This window comes from Lemur catta, chromosome 16 (assembly GCF_020740605.2).
Source record: "Lemur catta isolate mLemCat1 chromosome 16, mLemCat1.pri, whole genome shotgun sequence".
NCBI lineage: Eukaryota > Metazoa > Chordata > Mammalia > Primates > Lemuridae > Lemur > Lemur catta.
In genome coordinates this window covers 14638321-14655477 of record NC_059143.1, presented here as the reverse complement: position 1 = coordinate 14655477, position 17157 = coordinate 14638321, and the positions used below count along the sequence as shown (strand labels likewise).

The 17157-nt window shown below is 34.2% G+C and overlaps 1 protein-coding gene across 5 annotated transcripts in view; it reads right to left on the bottom strand.

The window, feature by feature from the left end:
- Nucleotides 1–17157, bottom strand: part of GREB1L (GREB1 like retinoic acid receptor coactivator) — a 253833-nt gene that overhangs the window by 129886 nt on the left and 106790 nt on the right. For all 5 annotated transcript variants that reach the window (XM_045527987.1, XM_045527989.1, XM_045527990.1 and 2 more), the window contains exon 2: nucleotides 3954–4064. The gene's annotated coding sequence lies outside the window, so the exon portion shown is untranslated. The remainder of the gene's footprint in view (nucleotides 1–3953; nucleotides 4065–17157) is intronic.

The following is a 17157-nucleotide window of genomic DNA, read 5'->3' as shown; positions in this document are numbered from 1 at the left end:
TTTGTTTAAAGCTGGAATGGAGTTTTAAAAAAAAAGAATAGATTGCACTTTTGTGTCATATCCAGTTATACATTAAACAGGTCTAAAGAGATATCATCTCTTCCCAAGCACATTCCAAAAAAGCAGAAAGCTAACCATGCATTCAAAAGTGTTCTAATTCATTTTTATTCATCCCACTTGCTGAGAATCTTTAGAAAATGCAAACAGATTAAAAGACAAAATTTTCAACCTCTTTTAATACTTCTGTACATTTAAATTCGGATGAATCTCTTTTGATACTTTCTGAAGCCAAAAGTATTTTAGATACTGAAACAAAAACCCAGCCCTAGTAAGTTAATTCTAAAATTTACCATTTTAGCAATATATTTACAAGATATGCAATATGTATTAAATTCTTATAGAAATAATTACTGTAATATACCAACTAATTTTATGATAATGACTAAAAACTGTCATAATTACAAGATAAAGTACAATGCTATTTTTCCTTTGTAACAAAGAGGTACACATTACTACTGGAAATCTTTACTTTCTTCCTTGAAATGCCAGAAATTCTTCTGTAAAATAAACACCTCCTGTCAAGACTCTCTGAAACTAGTATAATTACCAGAGGCAATCCCTGTGTAAGATCAAAGAAACAAACAATAATAGGCAACGTGTGACCTCTACCATGTCACCAGAGACCAATTTTTCAACAGGGAGAATAGTCAATAATCCAGAACAGAAAACATTAAATAACAAGAAATGCTTCCAAAGTGTGGCTCACCACATCCATCAACTCTGCCACACTCAGAGTTCAGAGTCTCTATGGTTTCAGAGAACAAACTTCTGGGGACATATCACAACAATCATTAAAATCTATATAAAACACCAGAGGCAAAAGCCAATTTCCCCAATGCACAGAATTTCAAAAGGTACTACAGTAATTTTCCAAATTTCATCTGATCCTTTAAAAGTATAGTGGGAAATAACTAAATATTTTTCACATACACTCACCTAATTTCTCTTATTTACCTAGCCCCATTGGATATTCCTAAGAAGTTATTTGGAAAGTGGGCTATGAACATTAACCAGATAAACATAATTAGTAATAACACATTAAAGACTTCTACAGGTTTTTTGGGTTTTGTTTTGTTTTTGATAATGGTGGGTCACTAAATCTAGAAACAGAGTCTCCTTTGTAATGTACTTGGATTACTAAGCATTATAAAGGTGCAAAGAGGGGTAAAGAAATTCCCACTCACAGTAATTACAGTAAAACAGAAGTGTATTTAAAACTGACTTTAAAATAGCACTGCAAATCAAAATGTGCCTTAGAATCAGCAAAATTTGATTGTGTTTCTTAAATACGACTGCCAAATAGCTGTCTTCTGCCAAAATCAGATGTGAGTTAGGGGATCAAGAAATGCATTTGAATTATTTAACCTGGAAAACACATGTTCTGCTGCTAACTTGAGGAGTAAGTAATAAAAGAGGAAGACTTAGCTTAAAAGAAAAAGCACTGGAAATTCAAAGCAACTGTAAACATTCTGTTCTTTTTCTTTTTTTAAAACCTTTTCATTTTGTTCTTTTATGCATTTCTTACTCCTGCTACCTTCATCTTTCCCCTGTCATCTGCCCCGTCTTTCCATCGTCTTATTAACATTGCTAATTGTATTTGTCAGTTTTGCCACAATTTCAATGCTACTTAAACAGCTGTGGGTTTTCTCTAGCAATTATCAGTCACTACACTTAGGTTTCTAAATTAGTTGTTGAAAGGTGCTTTAACCTTGAGAAAATAGAAAAAAAGCACACTGCATGCTAAGCCTTAGATTTATGTCTATGTTCCTCTAACACGACTAATTATTGAAAAGGATTTTAAAAATCACGCACACAAGTAATAAATACTGTAAATGTATAAATTAACAAGGCCTATTATATACTTCTCATCATTTTATCTTCTTTCTCTTACCATATACATTGTCATATATGCTTTCTTTCTATATATATGTATAGATTAGAATATATAGTGTATAAATTGGAATATCAAAATACTATCAGATTCCTCTAACAGTTCCCTTTCACAACCTATCTGCCAGGTGGCTAATACCTCTCAAAGGTATCCACAGTCATACAAGTGGTCTCTTGAGGTCATGGGCTGTGCTAAAGAGAGCTTTTACAACATGTAGATTTTGCCCCCCTTCTCCATTTCCCTTCAAAGAGAAAATTCCCTATTATATCGTTTTTCTTATTCTCTATCCTCAACTCTGACATTGATTTTCATCTTGACGTGTCCAGGGAGAAGCACAAAGTTTAAGGTTATTCATCAACTGATAGCCCCTTCTATCAACTACTAACAACTAAATTAAAAAAATCTGTAATCCAGAAATGTTACACTTCATGTGCCACCTATTTCCCTTATAAGTTAAAAATAAATTCAAAGATAACTTTTTAGAGTTAACAAGTTTTGGTATTTTTAAAGGTTTAATAATAATATACTGTTTATGGCTAAGGTCAAAAGCTTGTAGAATAATTTTTAAATTAATGTAGGTTCACTCCTACCTCTCTCTCTCTCTCCATCCCCAACCCCCTTCCCCCATTTTCTGCTCCGTGGAAAGAAAAAGGTGATATCTCAACAGTGAAGAATTCTTCACTGAGAGAGAAACCTTAAAATGATAAACATTTTGGACAGCAAAGTACACTTTAAACCCTAACTGTTCTTTCAGACCTATATTGACTCTTATAGTAGTTGCCAACATTTGGTAAGGATTATCCTTCCATTAGACAAAAGCAAGCATTCCTTAGATAAATCAGGAGTTTTTGCCATGAGACTCATAAAACCTTTTCACAACACAGATTTTCAAGAGAATCCTTTAAGGTTTTAGGAGGCTGCTCCTTTTACTAAGTAACAAAATACACCCCATGGTGTCTCACTGACCCCACTCAGCTGTCCTTTGACCTCCTCAATTGTTGAAGTCTAACTCCAGGGTCCACAGAATGTGCCTCCCATATCAAAAAGGCTAATGTTGCTTCCTCCTAGCACCTGGTGAAACAAAATGCAACAGTTCTCCCTCTTTCTTCTGCCTCCTCCACTCTATCTCTGACCATTTTCCAGATGTTCGAGGCCCAAATGTTAAGCTAATACTGGGTTTCAGTATCTGCGTGGTCACCATGAAGGCACAAACCAGGACCAGGCTGAAGTGGCAATGACCCTCTTGTTCTTTTTGGCCTCAAAAGGATACAACGGGTCATAAAAGAGGAAAAGATCTTTGGCCTCTTTTGGAAATACCAGGCTATTTAAGCACATTAAGCACATTGTAATTCTAAAAGGAGACAGTCTTAGGATATACCCCTTCCCTGATAGACAAGAGTTAACCTAAAACAGTAGCCCTAAATTTTCAATTCTAAGCCAGCTTTTGATTTTCTTTGACATGGGAGGGGGAAAAAAGGCTTTATCTTCTTTTTCCTTTTTTAAATTAAAAGCATTCTAAAAATAGAAAAAAAAACTTTCATAAAACCTTTATAACATACATCTCAGGATAGTGTTATATGATATAAATTTTAAATATATGTGGCCACTGGATATAGTTTGGGTTTTTCTGCAGAAGCCAATAATCTAGTCCCTTTTATTAGACAATTTGAAAGATAAAATTTCAATCAACAAAGGGGAATCAAAAACTAAATTCTTATTTTCTTAATTTAAGTATATAAGAAATATTTACATAGGAAAAATTTAGGTATACAGGCTGTTATAGGGAAAAAAACTTATTGCAGAATAAGTTTTGTTGGGGAGGAGAGAGAAGATGGGCAAGGGGAGAGGAAAGCAGGGAGGGGAGGAAATAGAAGGAGAAGGAATATTGCTTAATCACTTTAAGGACAATGTATAGTGGCTTTATTTAAATTCTAAATACAACTTCCTAAAACAAATTTGATCTTGAAAGTTGTAGAGGGGGGCATATATAATTGTACAATACCTTGGTTTATTTATTAACATTTTTGAATCACGTTCATGATTAGGTTGGGCAGTCAACACTTCAGGGAGTCTGTTGCCTAGATTTTAACTTGTTTAAAGCTTTTTTTGGCACCTGCAAAAACATAAAAAATAAAAATATGTACATAAAGACATAAGTTAATTTCCAAATGCATTATATTCTACAATACAATAATCTAAATATTTACAATTCCACAAAAATCACAAGTAGAAATTAATTATCAAAGTCTTATACAACTCCATATACATCATAATGGGTAAATATATGGAAATTCTCCCTTCCTAAATACTCCCAAAATAATACTCCTAATTATTTATACTCAAAAATAATTTCCACCCACTAAATGTAAGTTGAATTAAGTCTGTGAAGTCTGCATTTATGACAGGTGTTACCATAATGCCAAAGCCCATAGACTATTTTTAGCAATGAAATTAGTGTAAGGTAATTTTCTTACTCTAAGGATTTTAAGAATAATAATCCCTGATAGTTGGCCAAAATTTACTCAAAAAACTATCAACAATGTAAAACACAACTAACATTGATTGAATAAATTCCAAGAGGCTTGCAAAAAGAAAAAAAGCTACTGTTTCCTACACTTTTGAGTGGTGTATTTCTAGAAAATATTAAACTAATTATAATTACATATAATTGGTTGAAAATTATAGTGTGCTATTATTCTTTCTGCTTACTAGATTATGATCAATATAAACTATTTCATGCAAAAATAGGAAATATAGTGGTAAAGCATAAAGTGAAATAAAACTATCATTGATACATAAATTAGAAGCATCTAGCCCTTTGTTAGTGTGTCTAAAGAGAAAACGAGGATTTTCCTACAAATGTACTAATGTCAATATAAATATTTATAGCGCTAAAATATTTGAAGTAAAATTAACTTAGGTTGTCTAAAAAATGTTTTTTTTTTCATTTTGCTTTTCTTTTATGCCAACTATATAGAGAGGAAAGAACCATTTTAGACTTTAAAATAAAAATATCTTACCTCTCTTAACTGTCAGAAGAATGTCCTCAGGCAAAAGAGTAATTCAAAATGCAAGACCCAGATTTTCAAACTCACATATTTTGCATCTCACCCACACACAAATAGACATCTTTTTCTAAGTCAGGAGGAGCCTTGCTACCTACATCCCAAACCAAGATTACCCCATATGGTCAACAAGGTCAAACTGCATTACTGCCAATGAAACTATATTACTCCACAAGGACCTTAATGATTTAAAAAAAAGGTCAGTAATCCAATTCCAATAGCTTCAGAGTCTAAAATTGCTAATTTTTGGCCACGTGCTGCACACTTCACCTGTTAGTAATGACATTTTTGTATTTTCTTCTAATTACACTCAAAGCTAAGACCTTTGGCCCTGGGCCACAGACCCCTATTCAGGCTGCACACATTCTCCTAAATGACCTGATCCTTTGTTGTCACTCTTACTCTTTCATCTATTATTTACACCCATAGAGAAGGAAGATACTCAACCATTTGTATAGCTTAAAGCTTCTAATCATCTTAATTTCTTTGCCTTTCAACCTATGGTCTTCTTCATAGACAAATGCCAAAAAGTTTGACAAAATCATTTTTTTCAATCGCATTCCACTCTGCCCCACTTCTTTGGTCAACCTCCTTGCTGTTCCTTGTCTTTCATGGGAGGGACTTTGTATTAGCCAGGATTTACAAATTTTGACCTTCACCAACAAAATGAATTTCTAAATACAATACAAATCTCCAACTTGTTCTGACAGATCATTAACAATTATATTTCTTTCTTTGATCAAAGAGCCAACTTAAGTTGGAGGTTCCTGAAAATAACTTAAAATCTGCACCCAGCCTCCCTTTAGCATGAGCATAGAATTTTCAGGATTCCCCTATGAAAATGCCAAAAAGCATTCAGTAAACAATAAGGATGTTAGTTATGTGGCCAAAACTTTCCACACATTTTAATATCTATGCTTGCTCAGTTGCTTACTGAAAAAGAAAAAAACACAGAGGGAGGAGAGAAAAAAGTGAAAATAAAATAAAAAGAAAAATTTAAAGGTTGGATTTTAAATTTAATCTTTAAAACATTTTATAAGACTACTAATTCTCCAAACGCAAAATCCTCACATAATATATTTGATGTCATTATTATTTCCCAACAGTTTTCACAGATTTTTTAAATAATTCAAAAACATTTTGCAAACCCAAAGCACAGAATTGTTTACCATGATGTAGATGTCTCCCTCAGATCATGATAGCCTCCCAAAGATTCTGATTTCCAAGATGTTTATAAAATGACATCTGATCCATCTTTGCTCTCTCTTCCTCTATTGCTCAGCTTACTCTTGATTTCTAACAGTGTTTCCTTGTTGTCTGTCCCCTCTGCAGACCCTGAAACCCCTTGTCTTTTCTTATTTTCACCATTTGCTTCAACCAGCAGTTCACTGGAGACCCATCCATCTTGTAATGCCTAAAGTGACAGATGCTCTCAGGAACGACCACACTGCTGAGTGAACAAAAGATAACATCACCCCCAGGAACTCCAGAGAGAAATACAACTGCAACCTTAAGACAGGGGCTGACTTGACAGACATTGGACCATAAACCTCTTCTAAGCGAAAAAGAAAACAATTGCCACACACACAAAAAAATCTGACACAATCAAAGGCAGAAAAGAGTGATTATTTGTGGATTGCCTTTTCACTCTGTAACTCACTTTCCCCCCCCTCCCCAATGCTTTTATATTGGGGCAATTCACTCACCAACAGGCAAGAGAAGTTCTTGGGGGGAAAAAGCCTCTCTCAAGTATCTTCTTTTATTCAACAATATTCAAAGTGAAATTCATTCACATGTGTGTTTCAGGAAATCTAAGACTAGATACGCATTCTTAAGCCTGACCCTTCTTGTTTGCATAAGGCAAACTCAGAAATGCTGACTCAGTTCTACTGCTGTGAAAGGCACATGCATGCTTTGCAAATTAAAAACACATTAGAAATTAAAAAGCAACATGTGACAATGTCAACAATATGTGCAGCTCATAAAAAAAAAAGCTCACCATTGATTCATTAGACAACCTCCAACTTGGGTTAAAAAGACAGTTAACAGAGAATTCTGGGAAAGGCTGCAGATCTCTTTTTCTAACAAAGGAAAGGTCATATTAACATCTCCCAGCAACAAACTAATGACAGGGAAGCTACAGACGCAGGAGACTCCGCCTGATGCCATCCAGGGTTTTGGGGTTTTGTTATTGGTGTTGTTGTTATTTAAAGCATGTTATTTAAAATCATCATACAGCAATAGTAAGTAAATATATCTCTAATATTTAGATATATACAATGAAGTGAAATTTTTGAAGCGCATAAAACAAAAACCAACCTGGAGGTCAATTAAGAACCTTGTGTGATCAATGTCAATTACAGAGATTAACAACCGTTTTTATAATAGATATCAAGCAACACAAGGGAAAACCTCTGTTGCAGCTAAATACATTATTAGTCTCAAAAAGGCCAAATCATACAAATATTTATGTTTATATCTAAAGTATCTGAAGTAAAGAGTTTGTATCTAAAGTAAAGCTCCAAAATGCTAAAGAAAGTTCCATCAACAATACTTCTAAGAAGAAATGCAAGCATTTATAATGACATTTCTTTAGGAAAAAATTTTAATATTTCTTAAAACCTTTGCGCAGAGAGCCTTTAAGTTACGCTACAGTCATTTTTCTTTGGAGTCACAAATGACTCCTCACATCCCCATTTTCCAAGGTAATATAAATTTTAAAAGATATTTCATTTTATCTCCTGTGTTTGAATTATTTGGGGGTGGGGAGTAAAGAAAATTTTTCAACTTGATAAATCAACATATCTCTTATTTAAACATTTTTATGTCTCCCTTATTTCCTCAAACATTTCAGTATATCTTTACAAATAACAAGTACAGTATTCCACAATCTCAGAATTTTTAGGTTTTATTTTTAAGGCTGACAAAACAGAATGCATACAAAATAATAAAATGCATATGTACAATTACATAACATAGTAAAGATTAATTATGGAATGCTCATCATTATATAAAAGACTTATTCTAATATGGACTGGATCTTTATCTAGAAAACTTTGTAAACAAAGCCTTACACACACTGGCCTTAAGTAATGCCCTACAACCCATTAATCCAAAAGTACCACATCATTCAACACTCTCAAACTTTGGCATTAATACCAAGAGAGAAGTGACCTTGAAATGACAGCTCCATTGCAGAAGTCGCAAAAAAAAAAAAAAACCCAATTAAATGACCTACTTTTAAACACAATAGGATCAATATGCATGCAAGAAAAGTACACCCCTGTGGAAAGTTCTTATTGCCTGATTGATCAAAAACAAAACAAAACTTTTTTTTTTTTAAGGGCCTCTTCCAGATCACAGTCAGTACCAGAAATCCACACAGGAAAAAAATCCATCAAAATGAAACCCTAAAAGGGTTTACCCTTCACCATCCTATTTGCACTTCAAAACCCTGTTAGTCCTTCAGTTAAACCCCAGGGCTGAACCATTTCAATAATAAGAGAGGTGACCAGTAGTGATTTATCTCCCATTTGGCCTCTGGACAGAGCTGTAATGTCTAGGAAGCTTCCCTTCCCTGACTGAAACCCTCCCCCAAGTCCCCACCTTCATCTGTGCAGCCTTGGATCTGCAATATCTAACAAACATGCCCCTTCCAATCAGATGCAAGAACAGTGTGTAACTCAAGATTTGGGTACATTTTCTTGGCAATGATTTCAGAAAATGGAATGCTCCTGAGTAATCAGAGCATTGCAAATATCAGGTTAAATTTCAGGTTCTCTTTGTTGTAAGTTGGGGAAGAAAAGAAACTTCCTTAACTGTAGCCTCTTTTTTTCTCCCATAATGTTAATTGTTATCAGAACTTCTTAAACTTTTCCCAAATTATATCTTGGTATTCTTTGTTCTGGACCACATTAGCTAACTTCCTGGAGTGCGGTGTTCATCTAAAGTTAAATCCTTACATTGTAAAATGTCTTAACAAAGCCAAAAAAGTAAAGATTTCAGAGGTCACAGACTTCTGGGTCAAAAAGACCTAATAGCAGATATCGGACCACTATGACTCAACTGATTTATCCTACCCTTGCTATCAAATATATACCATAACTGTTATCACACACACACAATTTTCCTCTAGTAAAATAAACACAAACAATGTCAACAGTTATTTACATTGAAATATATGTCCCCCCAAATCATCAAATGTGAAACACAGTGAAGTTAATTCCTTAGAAATAGAGGATATTGGCCGGGCGCGGTGGCTCACGCCTGTAATCCTAGCTCTGGGAGGCCGAGGCGGGTGGATCGCTCGAGGTCAGGAGTTCGAGACCAGCCTGAGCAAGAGTGAGACCCCGTCTCTACTAAAAATAGAAAGAAATTATCTGGCCAACTAAAAATATATATACAAAAAAAAAATTAGCCGGGCATGGTGGCTCATGCCTGTAGTCCCAGCTACTCGGGAGGCTGAGGCAGTAGGATCGCTTAAGCCCAGGAGTCTGAGGTTGCTGTGAGCTAGGCTGATGCCACGGCACTCACTCTAGCCCGGGCAACAAAGTGACACTCTGTCTCAAAAAAAAAAAAAAAAAAAAAAAAAAAAAAAAAAAAAAAAAGAAATAGAGGATATTTTGTCACTAGGCCTGACTGATCTATTTCATAATGTTGTTCACTTGCTTTCTAGAGTAGAAAGAGAATAAAAAGTGTATACATCTTTTCCCCTACCTATTCATTTTTTTCTGTTTTATTTAAATAAGAGGAGTTGGTTTTTCTAATTGATTCTGATAAATTCCATCTGAATGCCACATTAACAACTTGCACCAAATGATTCAATTACAGTGATCCAATTTTACAAGTTGAAAATGTTCAAGCTATTTCATTCACTTCATAAATTTGGAGACTCCACAGGCAAAGATGAATGTATTTCATTTAAACCTAATAATATCAGTTAAGAAAAGCTTAAAAATAAGAAAGGCAAATATATGGCTGTTAAAAATACAAGCAGTAGAAATTTTTGTCAATTGAAAGGAAAAAATTATTCATGTTTTTGGAGGTATTTATTAACAAAAATTACATTTCTTCAATTAAAAAACGTACCAAAAATGTTCTTATACCTCATTGGCAAATATATTTCATTTTCAGAGTCCTAAATACCACAAATTCCAGAAAAACCAACTCTCCTAGTAAATGACTTTATTGCATACTATCAGATCACTGAGTCTCAGATTTATATTTGAGATGACATAAGAATTCAAACTGGCATTAATAACAATATTCAGGAAAACAAATTTCTTAACCTACTACATGACATTAAAAAAGAAAAGCTTTCCTCAGAGAATCAACAAGAGTAATTGATGCACCACAGAGGAAATATTCAATCTTCATTAAATATTTATTCAGTGCAATAGATTGTTAGGTGCTATTTAGACCTCAAAGAAGAAATAGTTCCTGTCTGGTAGGAATCATGTCTTAGGAGAATTGAATGGAGATAAGAGGCACTTCCTCAAGTCATGGCCCTATACTTCAAAATGACAATGCTAAAAACTGAAAATGTACTGTAAAATGTATATTACTACTCTGAAATCTGATACCAAAGAAAGTGATACTTAAGGAGTATTAGCTCCAACAAGGTTTGGGCATGCAACTTGAGTTCTTATTAATACAGCACAATAAAATCTGGATGTTCAAAACGCACAGTTCCCAACTCTGCCCCTCAGTAACTATGGCCAAGACACCTATCTTCTCTGGGCCTCAATCTCCTTATCCATAAAATGGGGGATAAAGTAATACACTTCTAGATTGAAAACACTGCGGTTGTATATATTTGCAGATGACATGATCTTATATATAGAAAAACCTAAGACTCTACTAAAAAACTGGTACAACTAATAAACGAATTTAGTAAAGTGATACAAAACATACAAAATCAGCATTTCTACACACTAACAACAAATTATTCAAAAAAGAAATGGAAAAAAAAATCCCATTTACAATAGCTACAAAATGAAATAAAATATTTAGAAATAAGATATTTAGAAATAAATTTAACCAAGGAAGTAAAAGATCTATGTACTGAAAACTATAAAACACTGATGAAAGAAATTGAAGACACAAGTAAATGGAGAGATATCCTGTTTTCATGGATTAGAAAAATTAATATTGTTAAAATGCCCATACTTCCCAAAGCAATCTACAGATTCAATGCAATACCTATCAAAATTCTGATGATATTTTTCACAGAAATAGAAAAAACAATCCTAAAACTTGTATGGAACCACAAAAGATCCCAAAAGGCCAAAGCAATCTTGAGCAAAAAGAACATAGCTGGAGGCATCACACTACCTGATTTCAGTATCTACTACAAAGCTTTAGTTATCAAAACAGCATGGTATAGATGTAAAAACAGACACACTGGCATAAAAATAGATCAACAGAATAGAATAGAGAGCCCACAAATAAATCTATGCATTTACAGTCAATTGATTTTTAACAAAGATGGCAAAAAAACATGTGGGTAAAGGGTAATCTCTTCAGTAAATGGTGCTGAGAAAACTGGATATCTACGCGCAAAAGAATGAAATTAGACCCTTATCTCACACCATACATAAAAATCAACTCAAAATGGATTAAAGACCTAAATGTAATTAATGCCTGAAACTATAAAACTACTAGAAGAAAAACAAAAGGGAAAAACTCCATGACATTGGTCTGGGCAATGATTTTTTGGCTATGACTCCAGAAGCACAGGCAACAAAAGCAAAAATAAACAAATGGGATTACATCAAATTAAAAAGCATCTGCATAGCCAAGGAAACAATCAACAGAGTGACATGACAACCTACAGAATGAATGAAAATATTCGCAAACCATCATCGAATAAGGGGTTAAAATCTAAACTATGTAAGTAACTCGAATAACTCAATAGCAAGAAAACAAAAAACCCCAATTTAAAAAATGGGCACAGGACCTGAGTAGACATTTTTCAAAAGAAGACCTACAAACAGCCAACAGTATACGAAAAATGCTCAACTCCTCTAATCACCAGGGGAATGCAAACTAAAACCACAATGAGATATCACCTCACACCTATTACAATGGCTACTATCAAAAAGATGAAAGATAAGAGTTGGAGAGGATGTAGAAAAAAGGGAATGCTTGCATGCTCTTGGTGGGAATGTAAATTAGTACAGCCACTATAGAAAAGAGTATGAAGGGTCCTTAAAAAATTAAAAATAGAACTACCAGATGATCCAGCACTCCCACCGCTGGGTATATATCCAAAGGAAATGAAATCAGCATCCTGAAGAAATTTCTGTACCTCCATGTTCATTGTAGCACTATTCATAATAGCCAAGATATGGAATCAACCTAAGTATTCCTCATAGATAAATGCATAACGAAAATGTGGTGTATATACACAATCGAAAATTATTTGGCCTTTAAAATGAACAAAATCCTGTCATTTGGAACAACATGGACGAACCTAGAGGACATTATGTTAAGTGAAATAAGCCAGTCACAGAAAGACATATACTGCATGATCTCAATTATATGTGTGGAATTTCAAAAGTCACACTCATTGAAGCAGAGAGTAGAATGGTTGTTATCAGGGGTTGGGATGGAGAGGGAAGTAGATGTTGGTCAAAGAACACAAAATTTTAGTTAGATAGAAGGAATAAGTACAAGAGATCTATTGTACAACGTGGTGACTACAGTTAATAATATGTACTTGAAAATTGCTAAGAGAGTAGATTTGAAGGGTTCTTACCACAAAAAAATTATAAATGAGGTAACAGATATGTTAGTTAGCTTGATTTAGCCATTCCACAATGTATACATATTTCAAGACATCATGTTGTACACTATAAATGTATATACAATTTTTATTTGTCAATTAAAAACTTTTTTTTAATTGGGGGTGGGCAGGGAAAAGATCCCATTCTCAATAGCAACGTGAAAAATAATGCCTAGGAACCATCTTAATGACAGATAGGTGATAATGTTATTTTTTAATTATCAAACTATTAGGTGATTTAAGTGAAAATTTACACACAGAGAAATATAGTAGGTTCTTTAAGAGAAGTCTAATCATTGTAAAAATATGTATTTCTCAGACAAAATAATAAACAACACAATTCTAATTAATGTATCAGTAGAATTTTTGTGAAACTTTACAGAAACATCCATAAATTAATAAGGATGATTATTAAGGAAAAGACAAGAAAAAATCTTTTCAAAAAGGTTATAAGGGGAGGCGAGTCTGAACCACATAAAACCATACTACAACAAAAGCTTTTGGTCATTAAATCCATGTCACAAATCCAATGAACATTTTTCAATTCTCATCTAAAATGCCCCTTCAGTAGACTTCTCAAACTTTCTTACATTCTGCTGGATTTCATCTCACTGCTTTTCTAGTTTTCCTACATCCATATGCTGCTTCTCAATTTCCTAAATGTTGGCATTGCACAGAGCTTAGTCTGTGGTAGCCATCTTCCAAGACGGACCCAAGGGAGTCTCACCTCCTATATAATACCTTCCCACATTGAATCAGGGATGACTTGTATGATCAATAAAATATTGACTAACAGACAGTGTGTGATTTCCAAGGTCATAAAAGATACTGCAGCTTCTGCCTTGATCTCTTGGATCACGTGCTGTGAGGGAAGGCAGTCACCATGCTTTAAGGAAGCTCAAGCAGCTCTGTGGAACGGCCCTCATGGGTAGGCACTCTTCCCAAAAGCCTGTACCAATTTGCCTAATTGTTCTCCTTGCCTCCTCTCTGGCACCTGCTAATCACTTATCTGCATTACAGTGCAAGTATCATGTCAACTCTTTGCTAAAAGCCTTCAAGGTTTTACATTGCTCTCAGGATAAAAACCAATTTCCTAAGTAGCCCTGCCCATCTCTCCAGCCTTATCTTACACTGCTCTCTTCCTCAACGCTGTGCTCCAGCAACAATGATCAACCTTTAAAGACAGATTCCCTCTACCTGTATTACCACCTACCTCTATCTTTTACTTTTGCCTATTTAAATTCCTTTCATCCTTTAGATTTCAGCTTGAACATGGCTCCTAAAGGAAGCCATCCCTGACTCTTCTTTCCTACAAGCTCTCATAGAACCTTGCTTATCTCCTTTCTAACAAGTAACTCACTTTTGAGCTATGTAATAATCTGTATGATTAATTAATGCTGTCTTCCCTATTATATTCTAAGCTCCATGAAAGCAAAACTGTTTTTCTGTTTTTGCCTATTATTGAAATCACAGCACCTACTATAGTACTCTTCAACATAGTGGGCACTCAAAAATATTTTTTGAATAATTTAATATGCAGGGCTGGAACAAGAATGAGAAGCTCACTGGTGATGGTCCAAAAAGACTTTCTTATCTCTAAGATTATTATATAATAATTGAGACATTATAAAATAATAGAGGGAAGGACAAATTATTCATTCAATGATCCTGAAATAATGATTGACAATTTACAAAGTAATAGTAAAGAAACAACTTACATGAGACACTAAAAATAAAACCCAGAGAGAATAAAAGATTAAATTTAAACGTTTATACATAAATCCATTTATATGACCATCCACACCAAACCATATAAAAACTAAGAGGAGCCAGGCGCGGTGGCTCACTCCTGTAATCCTAGCACTCTGGGAGGCCGAGGTGGGTGGATTGCTCGAGGTCAGGAGTTTGAGACCAGCCTGAGCAAGAGCGAGACCCCCGTCTCTACTAAAAATAGAAAGAAATTATCTGGCCAACTAAAAAAAAAATATATATATAGAAAAATTAACTGGGCATGGTGGCGCATGCCTGATGTCCCAGCTACTCGAAAGGCTGAGGCAGTAGGATCACTTGAGCCCAGGAGTTTGAGGTTGCTGTGAGCTAGGCTGATGCCATGGCACTCACTCTAGCCCAGGCAAGAGAGTGAGACTCTGTCTCAAAAAAAAAAAAAAAACTAAGAGGAAACAGAATTATTTATTATACTGATATTTATCACCTACATTACCAATATTTAATATGGTATCATAGTGAAAATTTAGCCTTCTAAACCTAGAGATCACAAAGGAAAGACTGACAGATGTGACTAGTGAAAATATTAATATAAAACTGCTGCATATTAAACAAATAAAATGAAAAAGCAACCAGCTAAAAAATGTTTCTAATGAAAAGAGGTAAAGTCTATTATCCACATGATAATGTAAAACATTAATACCTCTACCCCTGAGAATAAACTAATATTCCATCAATAGAGAAATGGTTAAGCACATTATAGTAACAGTAACAACTGCTACCATTTATTGAATACCTACCATGTACCTCACATACACTGTCTAACACTTATAAATCCATCTATAAGTGGAATACTATGAGAAATATATTTTTGATATAGAAATATAGTATATAAAACAGAAAAATATGTTATGCTTCTACAAGGAAAAAAATGCATGTGTAACCTGCTAAGATAAAGATATAAGTCCAAACAGTGTGATATAAATCACATTACAATGGGTGATGTGATTCTAGAATATAATTTTTTCCCTTTATGCTTACATTTTGTAATTTCCTACAGTAAATTTTGTACTTTAAAATTTTAAGCACATTGTAAGCTTAATTAAGTCCTGTATCTTTTATGATTATCATTATTACTATCTTTATTGACTTTGAACATTTGATACTGCAAAACATTGACTTCCTCATTTGATGAGTAATACCTTTTCACATGAGTAGGTTTATTATAGGCAAAAGTACTGTGACAAATACCATTTATGAATGTTCGTAAAGACTGTAACTACAATTTGTTTTTTAAGACCCCTTCATATATTGTTTTTATTATAAGCCAGTACATTTGTTAAATTTATTTATAATAGCTTGCTTATATGGAGCTTTGCAAAAACTTTCCATGATCATATATGAAGTAGTCCAAAATTCATAACCCCTAGGATGAAACACAAATTTCACAACCAAGTGTTTGAAAACTTTTGTTAATTATCTTCCTGCACCTATTCAAACTTATCACCCATCATACCCTAGTACACAATATCTGTTCCTATCAATTTGATTTCATTGCTGTTTCCCACAAATAACAAACCCACATCCACCTCTGTGCCTTTGTTCAACTTGTCCATCTTACTCCCTCACTCAATTCTTCAGCCAGTCTTACTTTGCTCACATTTATCTTTCTCCTTTTAACCCCCATATCACCTACCATGGTTCTAGGGCATATGGACACTTAAGAAAAGATATCATTAAAATATTTTCAAAACAAAACCTACCTATATTGAATTAGTATGGAAATAGTGCCACTGTCAGTGTTTAAAATAGAATATTTCTCTTTTAAGAATTTTAAAAAAATCTTTTAAACTTTTTGAATAGAAAATATATTTATGTGATTAAAAATCTAGAAATAGAAAAGATAGTAAAACGTGTCCCTTCAACTCTTGTCCCACAGTCTCCCCTCACAGGAAACTACTTGGATTGGTTTTTTAAAAATATATACTTCAGGCCGGGCGCGGTGGCTCACGCCTGTAATCCTAGCACTCTGAGAGGCCGAGGTGGGTGGATCGCTGGAGGTCAGGAGTTCAAGACCAGCCTGAGCAAGAGCGAGACCCTGTCTCTACTAAAAATACAAAGAAATGATCTGGACAGCTAAAAATATATATATATAAAAAAAATTAGCCGGGCATGGTGGTGCATGCCTGTAGTCCCAGCTACTTGGGAGGTTGAGGCAGCAGGATTGCTTGAGCCCAGGACTTTGAGGTTGCTGTGAGCTAGGCTGACGCCATGGCACTCTAGCCCAGGCAACAGAGCAAGACTGTCTCAAAAAAAATATATATATATACATATATATATATATACTTCATATTTTTTAAAATGCATGTATAACTAAAGACAAAATAAATATACTCTTTTGCACCTTGCTTTTTTAAGTTATGAGATATTTTTGAGATCTTTTTATATAAGCACATAAAAATCTTCCTCATTTTTTTTTTGTGGCTTCAGAGAATTCCCTGACATGTATATACCATAATTATTTTAAAGTAGTCCCTTAATAATGGACACTTAGTTTCCAATCTTTGTTATTACTCAAGCCAAAGATACTGTAATACTCAAGCCAGCATTAGTACACACTAATTTTGCAC